The 16,658-nt window shown below is 39.7% G+C and overlaps 1 pseudogene; it reads left to right on the plus strand.

Moving 5' to 3' along the window:
* Positions 1 to 15,082: 15,082 nt before the first annotated feature.
* On the plus strand, positions 15,083 to 16,061 carry LOC117038503 (olfactory receptor 7D4-like; annotated as a pseudogene).
* Positions 16,062 to 16,658: the final 597 nt, after the last annotated feature.

Consider the following 16,658-nt stretch of genomic DNA (forward strand, 5'->3'; position numbering starts at 1 on the left):
AACTTTAGATAAAGACTCTACACTTCCCCACCTCCCCTATTGCTAGGTGTAGTCAGTTTACTGGTTTCGGGCCAGGAAATGGAAATTGTACCTATGATTTCCAGGAAATTCATTGGAGGAGTGTGATCTTTTTCTTGACCTTCTCATCTCCTGCTGCATTGAATGCGGGTGTGATGGCTGGAGCTGGAGCAACCACCTTGGATCCTGAGGTGAAGGTGGGAAAATAGGTATGCATAGGGGCAAAATAGGGTGGCAGAGCCTGGATCCCTTACACTATGGTCACCAGACCTACTTCCGCTATATCAAAGAGAAATAAACTCTTTTTTCAGAATTTTTTTCTGGCAGTCACAATTGGATCTAATCATATTGGATTTAATTTCTGTTTTCATTAGTCACATTTGTATAAAATTTTTGTCCTACCCACATCCTGAGATTATAATGCACTAAAAGCACTGGCATGATGGATATAAATAAAAAACTTGTGCTCTTTTGGGAATAAATTATACACCATCAACTAAAGAACAGATGATAGGTTCCACTGTTGTTGTTTGCTGGGGGCGCAGAAGAGGGAGTCATTAGCCCAGGCTGAGTGAGAGTGACATCTAAGCTGAATCCTAGGCATAAGGAAGCTGTTGTCAGGTATGGAAGAGGTGTGGAGAGAGGGCATTTCAAGGATGATACAGAGTCGGTAAAGGCAATGCTTGTACAGCTTCCAGGCAGTGCTCTCTGGGAGGCTAGTGCATTTAGGGAACAGTATGTTATCCAGAGGGACCGGATTACCGGGATTACCGGAAGATGAGCCTGGAATGAACAGGCCATTAGTAGGGGCTTGATTATCAAACTAAGGAATTTGGACTTAATCAACAGGTAATTAAGAGCCATCAAATGATCTGCAAAGATAAGAAGTCTATTCATAGCTTGCCTGACAACGATCACACAGTTCCATATTCAGAACACCACTCTGTGGCCAACAAAATAGTGAAGGGACTCCCTATAGGAGTATTATGTCATTACCACTCTTTTCCAAAGAACTGAAACCATTTTAGGGGCTAAGAGGTCAGAGTTGAGGGAAGGAAAAGAGGGAGAGAGGGAGGGACACACACACACACACTCAGAAAGTATGTGTATGTGCGAATGTTTAATAAAAGCTCCAGATGGTAGACAAGGGAGAGAAGAAAGCCTGAAGACTTGTATCAGAATAGATTTCAAAGGAATGGAAGGAAGAACCAAGATGAAATTTAAAAAGTTTAATTAAGACCCTGGAACACTTACTGCCTTAGGGAAACAGAAAACTGTCTCTACATTGATTTGTAGTGAGATCTTCACACTTTCTTCCTTGGTCTATTTTTGTGGCTTCTATGTGTGCAGGTTCGTGGTACTGGATGTTAAACACTTTTTTGATTCAGTTTCTAGAAATGTTACACGTGGTATTTATTAAATTTCAGATTTACTCTTTATAAATACACACGGGAAATTTTATAATCTATAAAATTATATTTCGTACTGGGGACAAGAGAAGAAAATGGACGCGAAGTGCCTACAATGTGCTTACTACGTGGCTGGCATTGAGCCTGCATTGAGCCTGCATTGCGTCATTTGGTTTACTCCTCACTGGAACCCTCTGAGGTAGGCATTCGGCACCCATTTCACAGAGGGAGCTGGGGGCCTCCAAGATTGGGGATGGTGCCTGGGTTCTTTCTCAGTGGCAGAACCAGGATTTGAATTGTAATCAGCTTGACTACAGAACCCATGTGCTTTCCAAAACACCAAAGAACATTCTGTCTCTGCCTTTCACAGGCTGAGAGAACGTGGGCAGGTTGTGAAGGTGAACTATTACGTTGGTGCAAACGTAACTGCGATTTACAAGGATAAAAACAACGGCAAAAACCGCCATTACTTTTGCACCAACCTAGTAACACCCTTCGTCACTCCACCATGATGTTGACATGATTCTCCTAAGTTACATTTTGAATTCCCAAGGAGAGCTTCTGAGAACCTTGAAATAAGACACCTTCGTTATTGCGTGTTAAGTTTCTCATGGGAAGGAAATATAGCATTTGTATATTTTTTTTCTTGTTGGTAGTTTTATTTGGATGCCTTGAATCTATGCACACACACAAAAAAAGATTCTTCTGAAGCCACTTGAAATGCTCTGGCCTCAGAGACTGAAGGAATAATAGTAATTGTCAGTCAGTTTAAGTCACTGAGTCTCTTTATGTGTAAGCCACATGCTTCGATGAAAGGTCAGGAGTGAAGTCCGTGACCCGTATGCAAAGCTTTAAGAACATAGGAACGCCTCGTTACTCTGCTATTTTTAGTTTGCATCAGAAGTCTTGAATATCTCAAATCAAACAGGACAGTAATCTGTTGTTTTTTTTAAAAAAAAAAAAACTTTTAAAATTCAAGAAAAATATTTGAACACTTATAGTAATCTGCATTTAGTTTTCTTACTTCCTTTCCTGCCTGGGTATTTCATGAAATTGTCATGTACTTGGTATTATGAGTAATAATAGTATTATGAGTAATAAAGCTCTATTATCAGATTATGTGACCCTGCAGTAGAGATAAATAATGGCTGGGAAATGGAACATCGTGTTTTGTGCTACAGCCCAGAATCCCAGAGTGCACACATTCTGGCGTCTATCTTTTCAATCTGAACTTCTAATATTCCTTTTTGCAAAGCTGTTTTGCCTACCAGTATAATGTCCATCACAAAATATGTATTCCCAACTCCGCGCCTTGCTTCCTGCTTGGAATGTGTTCCTCTTTCATCTTCTTGCTTCTGCCCCACTCTTCTTTCATTGAACAGCTCAAATCTCATCTCTACCAGGAAGCCTTGTGGTTTCTTCAAGTCGGTCCTTCCCTGGGAATTTACAATTCTGCTACTTCATGTTGTTTTTGTAATCCCTTAACTTAATGTTTGTGCCTCTATGTAGTTATTTGAGACCAGAGTTGTGTCCGATTAGTCTTTATATTTTTAGCATCCGGCACTTAGCGGGTGCTGAACAAATGGTTATTGATGATTGACAGGCCCCAGGACGGCGTAGATCATGCCCCTGGGCCCCTGGGAAAGCTGGCCCTTTCAGCCGCATGCTGGGTAAAAGGAAGCGCAGCAGGACTCTCAGAACTTCTACCTCCTTTCTTTACTGATCCAGCTGTTCTCAGCCTTCTTTTTTCCGGTTTCTCCTACCCTACTTCCTGACAGTCTTCTGTTTGCTCACACATTGCCAACTATCGTCTACCTCCTGATGCTGATCTTTCAGAGCCTGATGACTCTTGACACTGGACTTCTACTGTTCCCTTGCTCACAGATATGGCGTGCCCTGGATTTGGTTCTGAAATACCTGGACGTGCAGTTTTTCTAGTTCTCTGACGACCTGACAATTATTATGATGCTTGTATCTCATCTGCAAAATGGAGATAACAATACTTCATAACATCACGAGAAATTACTGATAGTGTCCAAAACTTTATCATAGTATAAGAAATATAATAAACAGTTGATAAAATGTTAGACCTTATTATTAGCTTCTCCTATATCCCTATACTTTCTACCACTCGCAGTCCAGGGTTAGCCTCTTTTTTCTCTCCTGTCTGATCTAAGGAAAAAACTGTTTCAGTTCTTTAAAAATCTCTTGCCTTTGTCTTCTCACTTTTGTATTTTCTGATGAGAAGGGTGCTGCTCTCCTTAGCTTTCTCTATTCAGTAGTCCCCCCTTATCCTCAGGGGATATGATCCAAGACCCCCAGTGGATGCCTGACACCACAGATAGTACTGAACTCCACATGTACTATGTTTTTTCCAATACATTCCTAGGATGTTTATTTTACAAATTTGGCACAGTAAGAGGTTAAAAACAATAATAATAGAGCAATAACAATACACTGTGATAAAAATTATGTGAATGTGGCATTATTAAGTAAAATAAGTGTCATTTGAACACAAGCACTGCGATACTATGACATTCAACCTGATAACCAAGACGGCTACTAAGTGACTAACTGGCTGGGAGTGTCTACAGCGTGGAGATGTTGAAAGGATGATTCGTGTCCCAGGTGGGACACAGTGAAATGGGGCAAGATTTCTTCATGCTACTCAGAACAGCACATGATTTAAACCTTATGAATTATTTATTTCTGGAATTTTCCATTTCAGACCAGACAGACTGTGGGTAACTGAAACCGTGGATAAGGGGGGACTATCATATGTGTCTTTCTTCTCGGACTGCTTCTTCTTTATCTGCTTCAGGTTCTCTGAGCGTCTTGAATCTGTGGTTTGATGTTTGGCATTATTTCTAGAAAATGTTCAGTTATTATCTCTTCATCCTGTATGCTGCCTATAAGAAACACACTTTAAATATGAAGACATAAAAAGGTTTAAAAAGTAAAAGGATGGAAGCAGACATAGCATGCTAGTGCTAATCCACACAAGGCCAAACTGGTTTTCTTACAGGCAGCATATAACTGAACCCTGCTTTCCACCCAACAGGCTACCTCTACCTTTTCATTGGCGTGACTAAATCATTTTATATTTTTAAATAATAGCTTTGCTTTATACGTAATGGGTCTGTTTTCTCTGCTTTTTTTAAAATTTAAGTTTTTTACTGTGGTAAAAGCACATAACATAGAAATAGTCACCACAACCATTTTTAAGTGTACAGTTCCGTAGTGTAAGTATATTCATATTGTTCAGCAACAGATCCCCAGAACTTCTTCATTTGGCAACATGGAATCCCTACACCCACGGAACAACTCTCCAGTCCCCCACCCCCAGCCCCTGGAAACCACAATTCCATTTTCTATTTCTCTGCGTTTGACTACTTTAGATACCTTATATAAGCGGAATCACTTATTTTCACTTATTTGTCCTTTCATGACTGGTTTATTTCACTTAGCATAATGTTTTAAATGTTCATCTATGTTGCAGCATGTGACAGAATTTCCTTCTCTTTTAAGGTTGAATAATATTCCATTGTATTTATATATCACATTTTGTTTATCCATTCATCTGCCAGTGGACCTTTGAAGGGCTTACACCTTTTGGCTACAGTGAATAATGCTGCTATGAACACGAGTGTGAAAGTATCTCTTCGAGACTCTGCTATCAATTCTTTTATCAATATATCCAGAAGTGGGATTACTGGATCATATAGTAGTTCTATTTTTACTTTTTTCAAAGAATTGCTGTTTTCCATAGCAGTTTCCCATAGCAGTTGCATTATTTTACAATCCCACCAACAGCGTACAAGGATTCCAATTTTCCACATCTTTGCCAATACTTATTTTTTTATATTAGTCATCTATGGGTGTGAAGTGATATCTCATTATGGTTTTGACTTGTGTTTTTCTACTGATTAGTGATGTTAAGCATCTTTTCATATACTTGTTGGCTATTTGGGTGTCAACATGGAAGAAATGTCTGTTCAAGTCCTTTATCCATTTTTTTTCAAATTTTAAGCCAATTTTATTAAGAGATAATTTACATACAATAAGGCATTTTACTTATTTTAATTGTAAAGTTTTAGAAAGCATAGGAGGTGAAGTATAGCATAAGGCAGATAGTCAATGGTATTGTAACTGTGATATAAGATGTCAGAGGGGTAGTAGCTTGGGGTAGGGGGGGTTATCACTTTGTGAGGGGTGTAAATGTCTAACTATTATGTTGCTTTGTACACCTGAAACTAATAAAAATATGAAAACAATCCTTTTGCAATTGCAACACAAAGAATAAAATACTTAGGAATAAACTTAACAAAGGATGTGAAGGACCTATACACTGAAAACTATAAGACGTTATTAAAAGAAATTGAAAAAGATACAAAGAAATGGAAAAATATTGTGTTTATAGATTGGAAGAATAAACATAGTTAAAATGGCCATATTATCCAAAGCAATACACAGATTTAATGTAATCCCCATCAAAATCCCAATGACATTTTTTCAAGAAATAGGTTTTTTAAATCGTCAGATTTGTATGGAATCACAAAAGACCCCAAACAGCTAAAGCAATCCTAAGAAAAAAGAACAGGTTGGCAGTATCACACTCCCTGACCTTAGCTTGTACTACAGGGCTACAATAATTAAAACAGCATGGTATTGGTAGAAAAACATACACACAGACCAGTGGAACAGAATTGAAAACCCAGAAATAACCCCACATATTTATGGGCAGATAATTTTCAACAAAGGAGCCAAAAATATACAATGGAGAAAGGAAAACCTCTTCAATAAATGGTCCTGGGAAAAACTGGAAAGCCACATGCAAAAGAATGAAATTAGACTGCTCTCTGTCACCATATACCGAAATTAACTAAAAATGGATCAAAGACTTAAACATAAGACCTGAAACAATAAATTGCATAGAAGAAAGCATAGGTACTAAACTTATGGACCTTGGGTTCAGCAGGATTTTATGAATTTGACCCCAAAGGCAAGGGAAGTAAAAGCAAAAATAAATGAATACGACTATATCAAACTAAAAATCTGCACAGCAAAAGAAACTATCAACAAAGAAGCAACCAACCAAATGGAAGAAGATATTTGAAACAACACCTCTGATAAGGGGCTAACATCCAAAATACAGAGGGAGACAGAAAAAGGTATACACATTTTAAGAAAGGAAAAAACTGTATTAAAATTGTAATACTCAATATATACTGATAACAAAAGATCAATACAAGTCACGTTTGACTTCTGCAATTACAAGAGGTGTTCAAAGTGATTACCATCAGCATAATTTTAACACAGTTTTTTCCTTTCTTAATACGTGTATACATTTTTTTGGGCACCCTCTGTATATAAAGAACTTGTACAACTCAACAACAACAACAAAAAAAAAACAATCCAATTTAAAAATGGGCAGAGGACCTGAACAGATATTTCTCCCAAGAAGATATACAAATGGCCAACAGATATATGAAAAAAATGCTCAACATCACTAATTATCAGAGGAATGCAAATAAAAACCACAATGAGATATCACCTCACACCAGTTAGAATGACTATATTATCAACAAGACAGATAATAACAAGTGTTGGAGAGGCTGTGGACAAAAAGGAGCCCTTGTAGACTGTTGGTGGGAATATAAATTGGTAGAGTCACTATGGAAAACAATATGGAGGTTCCTCAAAAAATTAAGAACAGAATTATCATTATCATATGACCCAGCAATCGCTCTTCTGGGTATCTACCCCCACAAATCTGAAAACATTTATCTGTAAAGATATGTGTACCCTGATGTTCACTGCAACATTATTCACGGTGGCCAAAACATGAAAATAACCAAAATGTCCTTTGATACTGTCGTGCGGGAGACCCTGCTCACAGCGCCATGTGTCATGCAGGGTGGCATAAGGGGTGTCTCAGCTCCCGCTCCCCACATAAGAACGCAGGATATGGTGAGGCCAAAAAGGAACACCCACGGAGCCATAGGTAGGGGAGTCATACCACTATACTCTCGCTGGCGGCTGGGTTGGAGACACAGGAACCAGGAGCCACACAATTCTCAACCCTCACTGCTCCACTTGCAGGCTCAGCCACCATCTTCTTGCTAGCTCCCCCTTTCTTTGCTAGCCTAGCCACGGCAGTTATATTAGTGCCCAATGGCTCACTGGTTACAGCTGACGGCCAACTAGCCACAGCTGATGGCCATTTGATCACAGTCGATGGCCATTTACTACTTGAGCCAGCACCTTTCTATGTGAGGCCGAGAGCCTGGAAACTGCTTTTTGGGGCTCTGTCCCCACAGATACATATCTGGATAAAGAAGATGTGGTGCATATACACAATAGAATATTACTCAGCTATAAGAAAAGATGAAATACTGCCATTTGTGACCACATGGATGGATCTTTAGATTATCATGCTAAGCAAAATAAGTCAGACAGAAAAAACGTCAAGAACCATATGATTTTACTCATATGTGGAATATAAAACTGAAAGTAACAAAGGAACAAGACAAACAAACAAAGAAGCAGAACTCACAGACACAGACAACAGTTTAATGATTACCGGAGGGTAAGGGAAGGGGGGACAGAACAGGGTTAAGGGGGTCAAATATATGGTGATGGAAGGAGAACGGACTCTGGGTGGTGAACACACAATGCAACATATAGGTGATATATTACAGAATTGAAACCTATATAATTTTACTAACCTATGTGACCCAAATAAATTTAGTAAATAACAAAATCAAAAACAAAATTGGTCACTATCAGTTGCCGATATGATTATCTCCTTAGAACACGAAAGACAGGCAACTTAAACACAGTTATAACTAATCAGTGTCATCAGCTTTTTTATGTCTCTGCAAACAATCATTAGGAAAGATAACAGGGAAAAAAGGTCCATTCACAATTGTCATGACAGCACATGGATAATACCTGGCACATAGTGGGTATCCAGTACATATTTGTTGAATCAAAGAGTGTATATAACCTCGTATAACGCAAATGATGATGGAGCTGGGGTGGAGAAGGGGGACTTTGCAGGAGCAGAGGTTCCCCAATGATAGCATGCATCAGAATCATCTGGAGGGCTTGTTAAAGCAGATTGTTGGGTCCCATCCCCAGAGTTTCTGCCAGCAGGTCTTGAGTGGGGCCTGAGCATCTGCATTTCCAACAAGTTCCCCGGGGGTCCTGATGCTGCTGCTCCAGGAACCACCACACTTTGAGAACTACTATACTAGAGAAGGATAAAGAAGCTGTTAGCAGGTGGGTTGGAAACTCTTTACACTTGATGGAATGCCAATTCCTATTGACACTGAGGAATGAGTCACTAGTTGCAGAATGAGGTCACTAGTCTCCATCAGAGCTGGAGGTGACAGAAAACAGCTGCAGTGGAATTTAAAAAGACATAAATAACCCAAGGAATAAATTCTAGAGATTAAACAAAAAGAATTGTCATGAAACATTATCAACAGTGTTACTTCTTTCCCCCACCACTTTTTAAATCCTTCTTTTCATACACAGCACGCACTAAGACAGGTGATTCACTCCACTGACGTTGCTTAAAGAAATATTTGTACAACCTCTTTTTCCTCTGAGTGTTGGATGCTGGAGATAGACGGTCCCAGGGAATGGTGGGGAGATGGAACCTGTCATAAAGTCATGTTTACGGAAGGCACAAGTGTGGTCTCCTCCTGGTCAGGCATCACTGAACTATGGGTGGGGATGCTAAGGAAGTACTGATGGCTTCTCAAGCCTTGGGGAAATGATTTCTCATTGTTCCTCATTAAATAAATTGTTCCTCTGATTTTCTGGTCTTCAAGTCATTCAGCTCCCTTTGGGAAAAGAGCAAACGGCAGAACTGAACGTGTGTACTATTTCTCTTTCCAGGAAGGCCTCTCTGGAGCCAGATGGATCTCACTGACCCCCATGGGCCCCTCCTTCTTGGAAAATCTTTCACCGTGATTGATTTCACTTTGGGGAAAGAGGTTCCCCCTCAGGAATGTGTGCTGCAAAGACCCATCCTCCTGTAGCCACAGTACTTAGGTTTTCAAAGTAACACAGAAGAAAATAGAGACACATCTGTCTCAGTGAACCCCTGTAACTATATCAGGACTGGATAGGCTACCTGGTGGTAAACATACTGTGGAGATAAACTCATATTTCAAAAGAGAGAGAGAGATGATCAACCATGTAAAATGACGGTACGAGGTCAAGTAAAATAAAGGCTGAACAATAAGTGATGGATTTAGTGACATGGAAAACAGTAGAAGAAATGTGCTAGAGTGGGGGGGAGGAGTCTATTTATAGTGGGTTTGGGAGTGACTTGGCAGTGAGGAAATTGATTTCATAAGTGTAGAACATTATCAAGAACTTTGATGTGAAGAGCAAAAGAGAAAGGCTAGTACTATAAGATATATTTTTTTTTTCATTTTGGACATGAGAAAATATTTAAATGGCAAAGGAAATGCTCCAGTTGATTGTAGGAAATTAATTGATACTCTGATTTGCCACAAAAGTTGGATTTCTGCAATGCATTTTTAAATGAATGATATATTTTATCAATTATTTATTTTTATAAATTATTTGTTCTTAATTCTGGTGAAATGTACCATTCTTTCATTAGCTGAGTAAATTAAAATTAAAGTAAAATCAAAGTCAGACATATTAATACAAGTTTAGTAAGTTAAAGCAATTTCCTGTTACCAAGTATAACATCACTAAATGTGTGCCTTCTACCACATAATATATCATTTGATAAACACTTAGAACCTCAATGGTATAATCCAACAACCATTGGAACTATAAATACACGACTTCAAATATTATATAGGCAATTTCCTCATCCCTTTTAGTAATTAGACTTAGCAACAACTCTATTATGGCAAGATTAAAAAATATCTATGCCATGAATTCATTTTACGGCTATGAATTGAACACACTTTTTAATATATTTGGAAATTCTATGAGACAAAGTTTATCAAAACATTAATTGGAGAGGATCTCTTCTACTTCAACACTAAGTAAAAAAAAAAAATACTTGCATGTTTTGAAATTTTAAATCAATTGTTCTCTGATATCCCAAGAAAGGTCTTTATTCTACAGGAAATTGTTCAGTGGCTTAATTGACTCTTTCATGTTTAAAAATATTTTAATTTTTAGAGATTTCCAGCCAGGATGGCAATGTAGGTAAATGCTGTGCTTACCCCTCTCATGACCACATCAAAATTACAACAAAACAACAAAACCACCATTATTAAGAAATGCCTAACGTCTAGTTGAACCAAAGCCCTACAACTAAGGACATACAGAAGAAGCCACCTTGAGACTGGTAGGAGGGGCAGAGATGCAGAATGGGCTGGTCCCACACCTGCACATGATATTTTGGTTGCAAGGGTCAAAGGAGCAAAGGAGCAAAGGGTCCCAGCCCCACACCAGGCTCCCCAGCCCAGGATTCCAGTAATGGGGAAAGAAATCCCCATTACTCTGGCTGTGAAAACCAGGGAGATTGTGGCTAGGTGAGACAAGGGTCCCAGGTGCTCCTCTTAAAGGGCTCATGCATGGATTTACTCTGAACTCCAGTGCTGGGGCAGCAGCTTGAAAGGCACCAGGGACACATGAGGAGGAACTAAGATGTCTACCTTCAGGGTGAGGTCTGGAGGGGCAGCATTCTCTTAGATGGAGGAGCTAGCAGATGCCATTATTTCTTTGTGGAGCACTCCCCTCCTGACATGCAGATGCAAGATGCTGCCATATGTGAGTCTCCATCAACCTGGAAAACATCCTTTGTTCACCCCATGCTGGTGATTCCCTGAGACCCCACCCAATGTGTGGGCCCACCCAAGTCACTTCCATACAGTGGCTTTTCCATACAAATGGCCTACCTTGGCTCATGCTGTGGACTCTCCCAAAATCTGTCAAAGGTTCACAGAACACAAACAAGCAGTATTTGGCTTTGACATGTCCCGTACCTCTTGCTGAACAGCCCTAAGCCCAGCACTAGCGACAGCCAGCCTCAGTTCACAATGGAACTCTCAAGGCACCTCCAAGTCCAGTGTAGGTGATTGACCACCTATGGATTGCTTTATGGCTCATGCTGGGTGGCCCAGGACAGGGCACAGGTGGAGGCTGAACTTGGCATGCAGTGGGTTCCTTCCCAGGAGGCCCTGGGGCTGGCATGTTTGTGGCCAGCTTCAGACTGAGCTGGAGCATCACCTGGCCACCTCCAAGGATGACACACTGAAGGGGCAGACTGGGTAGGCACCAGAGTCCTGCTGAAGTAAATCCTGCTCTGCAGGGTCACCTCACCCCTGCAACACAACTCCTCCACTGTAGTCAGGGTCAGTCCTCACAACCAATCAGCCCAAGGGTTAATCCCTTCCATTTATGTGTAAACAGCAACCCAGGCTCAACTACAGCAGGAGGGTGCACACAGCCCACACCAGGGACACACCTGGAGTACCTGTCTCTGGTGACCAGTGAGACTGTACCACTGGGCCCCACAAAACAACTACTACGTAAGGCCACTCTACTAAGAATGGGAGACACAGAAGCACTACCTAATACATAGGAACAAAAACAAGGAGGCAGCCAAAATGGGGAGACAAAGAAATGTGTCACAAATTAAAAAAACAAAACAAAACAAAACAAAAACCAAAAACAGAACAAAACTCCAGAAAAAGAACTAAACAAAATGGAGACAAGTAATCTACCAGACAGACTAAAACACTGGTTATAAGAATGCTCAGGGAGCTCAGGGAGAACTTCAACAAAGAGGTAGGAAACATAAAAATGGAGATAGACTCATAAAAAACAACCAGTTAGAAATAGAGAATACAGTAACTGAAATGAAGGATACATTAGAAGAAATCAACAGCAAATTAAATGAAGCAAAGGATCAAATCAGCAATTTAGAAGATAAGGTAGAAGAAAACACCAAACAGAACAGCAAAAAGAAAAAAGAATTAAAAAATTTGATAGTCTCATTAAATTTTTTTTTTTTTGCTATTTCTTTAAAGGAAAACATAGATTTACCATATGTCCAGCAGCTGAACTCCTAGTGTTGAGTTGCAAACCTATGTCCACCAAATTTTATGTAGTTTTCTTCATCAATACCCCAAATTAGAAGCAACCAACATGTTCTTTAAGAGGTGAATGGATAAACAAACTGTGGTACATCTAGACAATGGAATCTTATTTAGCAATTAAAAGAAATGAGCTATCAAGCCACAAAAAAACATGGAGGAAGCTTAAATTATAGTGACAGTAAGAAGATCAGTGGTTGGAGAGGGGAGGGGTGAATAGGTGGAGGACAAGAGATTTTTGCAGCAGTCTGTATAATACTGAGGTGATGCATAAATAATACCATGCATTTGGTAAAACCCATAAAACTATACAACACAAAGAGATAACCCTAATGTAAATCACAGATTTTAGTTAATAAGAACGTATCGATATCAGTTCATCAACCATAACAAATGCAAGACATTAATAACAGGCAAACATGAGGGGATGGGCAGAAGGGTGAGAGGATTGTATGGGAACTCTGTACTATTCAATTTCTCCGTAAACTTAAAGCTGTTCTAAAAAGCTATAAAATGGCATCTAAATCTTACTCTGTTTAAGTTTTCATTGATTAGGATGGAATTTGAGCACCTTTTCACGTTTTATCCTAATCTAATTACACGTTTTACTTGTATTTAGCCTCTTATTTTTATTTTTTGATTTGTTTTTTCTTATTAAGTGCTAATTTATTAATTTACTGCACTTTTATATTTTTTTATAAATTACAAATTCTCCTTCCCTCAGATTTTAATATACCTTTTAATGTCATTTGTTATTATTGATAAACAAAGGATTTATTGTATGTACTTTAGACTACTGATCTATTCCTTTATGACTTATTTCAATACTCTTCTGCTTATGAAGTTTTCACACTTCAAGAAGTCACATAAATGTATTATTGATATTCATTTCTAATAGTTTTCTGTTTTTAATTTTGCCAGTCACTCTCTTTTCTATCAGCTATTCATTCTGAGGTATTTAAAAAGTTATCTAGTTTTCTCATTTATTACATCATTTACCTTTTATAGATTGATTTGTGATAGATCTATACTGTGAACTAAATTCTCATATTGGGTCGTGTCTGTTTCCCGACTGTCCATTTTGTTCCATTGATCTCTATATTTACGTCTTTCACCGTTTCAAAAGTGGCCTGTCCTCATCATTAATCTTCTTTTACAAACTTTCTTCATTTCCAACTAAGTTGATATTCTTTAACTTTGATCAAGTAATATTTGTAATCACTTTCCTGGAGGTGACTATAAGGGTCTTAATCATGATAATTACTGCACAGAAGTCAAAGGCAGCAATATTTCCATGGCAATCAAAGCTGCAGGAAGGCAGAGCCCATGCCTTTCACCTTCCTGTACTTAACCCTAACCCACTCCCTGGCATACAGTAGGCACTCAAATAGCTGTGGAGTAAATGAAAGATGAGACAGAGAGTCTTCTAGATGTCTACAGAAACTTAAAGATTACCATGGCAAAGAGAAATGGTCCTCAGAGAGAGGAACTAAGACTGTGTAAGTTATAAAGAGACACATTTCAACTCAAAGGAAGGAACTTTCTCTTATATGTGCATAAAATTGAAGACCACAGTCTCTGAGTTTATAAATTCCCTCATGATGCAGAGACCTACTATTGAAACAGAAACTAAGGCTTTTTTTAATGAAGTGAAATAAAACGTAGAAGGCTCTCATTCTTTATATATTCAATTGAAAAGCCTTCATGATCAATGGTGTCTTTGTTCTTGGTTAAAGGGTTTTACAATGGGAATTGCCTCTATTATTCCCTGAAAACGTCTTCTAATCCTTCCTTCATTAAACACGTTATTTATAAAGCACCTATTATGTACCAGGTACTGTGCTAAGTGCTTGGGATATAAAATGAAAAAGAAATAGAAAAGACATAGTTCTTGCAACTTAAAGACATTTAAAGAACTACAACACAATTAGATTGTATGGGGGGTCTGATTTGGTCTTTCTGATTGAGGTGTATTATGGTACGCTGACCATTACGACGATGGTAAAGAGATAAATTGGACAGTAATAGAAAAGTTACTATAATAATAAATTATCTATAAAATCCTTTCCCAATAAACTTCTGAGTTTAAATTGAAACAGAGAATGGTCTATTTCAAGATACTGGCAAAATGGCATGAGGACAAACAAAAAACGTCATGAAATTCTGCAGCTCCCAGTGATCTACTTCTCCCTATTTCCCTGGGACTCAGAGAGACCACAGCTACGAGGCAGATAGGAGATGTTCACAAGATGGTTATCCTTTCACAGGAATTATACAGCCGAGGTGGACTGGCCAGGAGTCAGAGAGTGCAAAGACGACCCCTGAATGGTCTCCTTTGGGGAGACATTCATTTTAAAGAGGTGTTCCAGGTAACAGTAGAAGAATCAGGGAAGGAAAGGAATTGCTGAAGAGATTTTCATCAACTAAAGAAAACAAAACTCAGATAAAACGTTAAGACGTCATGTGTGAATGAGTTTGAAATGTATGGCACATTTCGGTTTTGCCACTATTTTTATATTATTCTTGCCTCTTGACAGGCAATTTCCATAATTTATGGAATCAGGGAACCAAACAGCTATTTCAAAATTCATTCTTCTGGGACTTTTGGAAGACATGGACCTGCAGCCCCTCCTCTTCGGGCTCTCCCTGTCCCTGTACCTGGTCTGTTACAGGGAACCTGCTCATCGTCCAGGCCGTCAGCTCAGGCTCCCACCTCCACACGCCCATGTACTTGTTCCTCTCCTTCATGTCCTTCACTGACATGTTTCACCTCCACCACCATCCCGAAGATGCTGGTGAACATCCAGACACAGAGCAAAGTCATCACGTATGAAGGCTGCCTCACCCAGATGTATTTCTTCATGGGTTTTGCTGGGCTAGATAATTTGCTACCGTGATGGCTGATGACCGCTTTGTGGCCATAAATACATCTGTCACCCCCTGCACTACACGGTCATTATGAACCCACGCCTCTGTGGTCTACTGCTTCTGCTTTCTTGGTTCATCTGCCTGACATATTATTTGTTGCAAAGTCTGATGGTTTTGAGGGTGTCCTTCTGCAAAGAGACAGAAATCCCCCACTTCCTCTGTGAACTTCCTCAGATTCTCAAGCTGGCCTGCTCCGACGTTCCTGCCAACGACATCCTGCTGTATGTTGTAACTGGCCTGCTGGGTGTTATTCCCCTGACTGGGATTCTCTTTTCTTATTCTAGAATTGTCTACTCCATAATGGGCATTTCATCAGCTGTGGGTCAGCATAAAGTCTTTTCCACCTGTGGGTCTCTCTCATCTCTCAGTCACCTCCTTGTTCTCTGGTGCCCACCTTGGGGTGTGTGTACCTCACTTCTGGAACAGCCCATGCCTCCAGAAAGAGTTCAGTGGCCTCGGTGACATACACGGTGGTTGCCCCATGCTGAATCCCTTTATCTACAATCTGAGGAACGGGGACATGAAGGAGGCTCTGAGACTTTTCAGCAGAGGAGCTCTCGGTGAGATCATGGAAGTTAAGAACAACAGAGATCCAAAGTGCTGATAATTAGTGGTCCTGGATATGTAATTTAGAGACACAGAGAAGGGCTATTCATGATATACTAGAAGACATTCCTGAACCAAACACAAACTTGAAGCAGCACACCCAAAGGCTCACCACCTACTAAAAGGGAAAAAATGGCCAACCAATAACTAAACTTCTTGTGAAAATAAATTATTTCAAAGATACAGACTCCTGCAAGCATCAAGAGAAGAGAAAGCAAGTCAGGAATGCAGCAGGGGACTAGAGAGGCCAAGAATGACAACAAATGTTTACACACCAACTCATATTTACCTCTGTGATGTTCCAGCGAGAACACAGCACGACGCCTACTGGACCGTGTTTTCTCCAGTCTACCTGGGAACCATTGTCTGGACTGTCTCTCACACTGACCTCCTCGGCCCCGTAACATTTTACTTACTGCATCTTGCTTTGGTGGTGGCCACTGCCCTATACTGAGGACTAATTAGAAACTTCTGATCTTTGTTGATCCATATGAGCCAGATCTGAAATAAAAGTCCAAAGCAATCTACTTGCCATCTTCCTTGCCTGCTTCATGCTTCACCAAATCTTCACATGCCTGACTCCTCTCCTTCTCAC

The sequence above is a fragment of the Rhinolophus ferrumequinum genome, chromosome 18, assembly GCF_004115265.2.
Source record: "Rhinolophus ferrumequinum isolate MPI-CBG mRhiFer1 chromosome 18, mRhiFer1_v1.p, whole genome shotgun sequence".
Classification (NCBI taxonomy): Eukaryota; Metazoa; Chordata; class Mammalia; order Chiroptera; family Rhinolophidae; genus Rhinolophus; species Rhinolophus ferrumequinum.